Here is a 5,147-nt window from a genome sequence, read left to right on the forward strand (position 1 = left end):
TTATTAGAAAGAAAAAGTCAGAAACAAAAGTAGATAGTTCTCCTATTTCTTCTGATTCTTTTGATTCTTCTCTTCACACTTTATCTGAGTCTAAATCTGTACAATCCAACCTGCTACTTCTATATTCTGAGATCTTAGAATGTTCAGAACACTACTCAGTCCTGTTTACTACTCAGTAGTTTGTCTGTAGTATCAAGCAGGGATAGCCTTAGCTGAGTTTACAGCTGAGGACATAGGTCTGTCCTTGTTGAAAGAGAGAGGTTAATGAGGAAATGTTAGTGTATATACTTACCCTCTTAGACAACAAGACTGTACAAGCTGTACATTCCCTTCAGAACAAGTAGTAGTTTATCTGAGAATGTTTTAGACACTAGCTCTAAGTCCCTATCCTCTTAGCTCCCTTCTTAGGATCCCTCCAGATCTGAACAATGGCTCTAGTAGACAGTAGATATACTAGTTCATACATTAATAAGGCCTTTGTGTAGGAATACTACCTCCCTACTCAATGTGTTCCACTTCTGATCCTAGTATACAATGTAGACAGAACCCTAAACTAGAATGGTTGGATCACCAAGTTTGTCCAACTACAGATGACCATTCAGGATCATGAGGAAAGTATTGAGTTCAGAGTCACTAACCTTAGAAAGACAGACATCTTCATCAGATTCAAATGGCTTAAGACTCACAACCCTACTATTGACTAGTTAGAGCAGATACTTGTATTCAATCAGTGTCCCAAGTTTTACAGCTACCTTGTACTACTGTTCTGAGTGGATACAAATGCTTTCAATGTTACTGACAGCTCTAATAAAGGTGACCAGTTGTTCTTCTTCAACTAGGATGAATATGTGGATACATATTCTAGTCAAGACAGAACAGAGTTGATCTGAAGGATGTCCAAGACAGAACCAGTCCAGAACCCTCTCAGAATGACTCTACTCTAGAATGTATATAGACCTAGCCTGCTAGATTTTGTCCAAGAGTTCCCTAAAGTCTTCAGTAAAGAGGAATTTGACCAGCTTCCTAAACACTGTCCCTAAGACTATACAATTGAACTGACTAAGGGTTTCCAACCTAAGGATTGTAAAGTCTACCTGCTCAACAGAGACAAGTAGGAGGCACTTGACAAGTTCCTTCAGGAAAATCTTCAGAACAGCTAGATCTGACCCTCAAAGTCCCTTATAGCCTCCCCTTTCTTCTTTGTCAAAAAGAAAGATGGGAAGCTCTACTCAGTCTAGGATTATTATTGTCTTAATAAGGGTATTGTCAAAAACAAGTACCTACTCCCTCTGATTCAGAAGCTCATTAATAAGACACATACATTCAGGGTTTTTACTAAGTTGGACATTTAATAGGGGTACAATAATATTCAGATCTAAGACAGAGATGAGTGGAAGGCTGTGTTCCAAACTAATTGCAGATTGTACAAACTGACTATAATGTTCTTCAGACTAACTAACTTGCTTACAACATTCCAGTCATTCATGAATCACATCCTTACAGATCTGATTGACTCAGAGTATGTTAGTGTGTATCTAGACAACATTCTGATCTTCACCCAGACAGTTAAGTACTATTACTAACTGATCTGAGTAGTTCTACAATAGCTCTAAGATAATAAACTGTTCCTCTGAGAAGCAAAGTACTCTTTTACACAAGAGTTAGTGGATTATCTAAGCTTTGTAATTAGTAGAGGAGAGGTCTGTATGAATCTGACAAAGGTAACTACAGTTTGGAACTGGCTACAACCTCAGAACCTGAAACAGGTCTAAGTGTTCCTTAGGTTTGCAAACTACTACTAATACTTCATTCAAGGCTTCAGTACCATTGCCTGGCCCCTTCACAATCTCACCAGCAAAGATGTTCCTTAGTAATAGGATGATTAGTAGCAGTCTGTGTTTGAGTCCCTCAAGTAGGCTATTACTAGCAAGCCTGTATTAGTAGTTCTGACAGTTGTAGACAAGTTCTGAGTTGAAGCTAACTCTTCCAACTTTGCAAATAGAGTAGTACTGTCCCAGTTCATTGACAGAAAGTAGTATCCAATAGTGTTCTGATTAGAATCCCTCTCTACAACAGAACAGAACTACCCTATTTATAACAAGGAACTCCTTACAATTGTCTGTTCCCTAGAGGAGTAGTGTCAATATCTTCTCAGTACTACACAGAAGTTTAAGATTTAGAGTGATCACCTTAATCTCTAGTACTTCTAGGTGCCTCAGAAGCTCAACTACTACTAAGCCTGCTGGATGTTAGAACTGTAGGACTTTGACTTTGTACTGACCTACAAACCTGGAACACAAATGACAAAAGCCAATTTACTCTTGAGACAAGCAGGTCATAAAAGGGGGGAGAATGATAACAAAAATCTTGTTCTCCTAGACAATTCCTATTTTGTGTCCAAGACAATCTGAGAGATCTGACTCAAATCTAAGAATGTTGACTTTGTCACCTGTATATAGTGAGCTCTAAGACACACACAGGACCAGGTTGTAGTAAAGCAGCTAGAGAAGCAGGCTAGGGATTAGGAGGAGGATGAGGATGGACAGGTTTACTAGGAAGGCTGACTGTACATTCTGAAGGATTGGAAGCTGTAGGAGGACATTGTCTGAGCTCATCACAACAATCTGACTGTAGGACATTCAGGCCAACACAAAATGCAGGAACTCATTACTCAGAACTACTGGTGGCCAGGAATGTAGAGAGAAATCCTGAAGTATGTAACTGGTTGTGATATGTACCAACAGACTAAAGCCTACCAGACAAGGGTTCAGGCTCCCCTACATCTGTATCAGATCCTGAATCACTCTTAGGAAGAAGTCTTAGTAGACCTGATTGACAAGCTACCTGAGTCTTAGGGTTACAACACTATCTGTATGATTGTTGACTGATTCTCTAAACAAGTCCATACAGTTCTGACCCAAACAGAACTCACTTCTAAAGACATGGTGCACATCTATCAGGATCATGTCTTCTGGTTGTACAGACTCCCTTAGAAGCTCATTCACAATTGTAGACTATAATTTGAGTTGAAATTTATACAGGACTTGTATACACTTCTCAGAATTCAAGGGAACCCTTCCACTACATATCACTTGTAGACTGACAGTCAAACTGAGTGAGTTAATCAGGAGATTGAGCTCTACCTCCAGATGTTCATCAATCATCAGTAATTGGATTGGTCTGAATAGTTAGCTCTGGCAGAATTTGTGTACAATAACTAACAACACTCTGTAACAGGACAATCCCTGTTCTTCCTCAATCATAGGAGACATCTGTACTAGGGGACAGTTCCAAACTGGAACAGCAGTTCTGAATCTGTAACAGACTTTACAGAACAGATACAGTATTTGACAAAAGTATTGTACAGACCTAATCTATTAATTAAAAAAGATTATATACAGACAACTAAGAACTATAATTATGAGATATAAGTACTATTATTTACTGTATAATATAGCAAAAAAAATGAGTTAAAAAAATAACTATATATATTCTAAAATAGGAGAAAACTTGCAAGATTGTACAAATGGTCATGTGCATTTTTTTTGGTTGTGCCATGCTGCAAAACATTGCACCATACTAGTACTCCATCACTATCAATAATACTCTGTCTTTTGCTCAATTCAGACTACTCTGGATCTGCTGAAATGGCTCCATATCTTACACTAACAAAAAAGCAATGTATCTTGGACTGGAAGAGTCAAGGGTTGAGCAACATTGAAATTGCACAAAAACTCGGTTACAATGCATCAACAGTCTCCCAGAACTACTGCAAGCTGCTCAAAAACCCTAACCTGTACTATGTCAAACCCAAACCAGGCTGTCCACACAAATTCGACATTCATAAAGTATGCTATGCTGCCTATTTACTTGCTTCAGGCAAAGTAAAGGATTCCAGCAACCTTAAATGCAAGTACTTCCTGTCTGATTCTGTACAAACCATTCGTTGTGCTCTCAAAGGATATGGAATAGTGGCCTGTGTCCCTCTCATTAAACCATACTTGTCCAAGAAGCATATCACTTGCAGGAGATATTAGGCTAGCAAACATTGGTTTTAGACTCTTAAAAAGTAGGAAAAGGTTATTTTCTCAGACAAGACGAAAATCAATCTATTCAAGCAGGATGGAAGGAATATCATGTACAGGAGGGAGGGGGAGTCACTCCATGCAAAGAATGTAAAGAAGGTCATCAAGCATGGTGGTGGACATCTTATGGTTTAGGGATGTATTACTACACATAGTGTTGGCTGTCTTCATCACATTGAAAAGAATATGGACTCTAGCCAATACATCCAAATCCTTGACAAATCACTTCTTGACACCCTTTCTGACTACAACATTCCACACACTAAGTTTCTCTTTCAGCAGGATGGAGATCTGAAGCATAAATCTCAAGCAATGTCAAAATGGCTACAAGAAAAACGAATCAAACTTCTTGATTGGGCCCCTTTGAGCCCAGACATGAACATTATTAAACACGTCTGGCACTATCTCAACAATAAAGTACAAGCTCAAAATCCACTTCTAAGGAATGTTAATGAATTGTGGAGGATTTTATAGGAGGAATAGTACCAAATAGATAATGAGTATATTACAAGTTTGTATACTAGTATGCCCAGACAAGTTAATGCATTGGCAAAGGCTCAAGGAGGGTATACTAAATACTAAATCACTATATTAATATAACAAGTTTTTTTAATACAAATGTGTAATATAATAAAATTATTAAAAGTAATCAAAAGAAATGTACAAACACTTTTTCTTAAATTAAAGTATATTAATTATTATAAGTAAGTATTAAGTCTAATTATTATACTAACATTATATACACAAGGTCTACTTTAATAATACAGCATTTATTTAATATAAGCTAATATAATAATAATTTTAATAAAGAAAGAAGTTTGTGAAATACTAATGTGTAATACTTTTGTCAAATACTGTACACAGAACTAGGGAGGATGTATGAGCTCTTTTAGAGAAGGTAGTGTAGGTCATAAAGCAGAACTATGATTGGAAGAGGTCTGTAGTCAAGGATTACCAGCCTGGTGACAAGGTTATGCTGGAAGCTACTAATCTGACCTCAGATTGCTTAATGAAGAAGTTGGACAACAAGTGCTTCAGACCCTTCATCATTGAAAAGAAGGT

This window comes from Fomitiporia mediterranea, assembly GCF_000271605.1.
Source record: "Fomitiporia mediterranea MF3/22 unplaced genomic scaffold FOMMEscaffold_3, whole genome shotgun sequence".
In the NCBI taxonomy this organism is placed as follows: domain Eukaryota; kingdom Fungi; phylum Basidiomycota; class Agaricomycetes; order Hymenochaetales; family Hymenochaetaceae; genus Fomitiporia; species Fomitiporia mediterranea.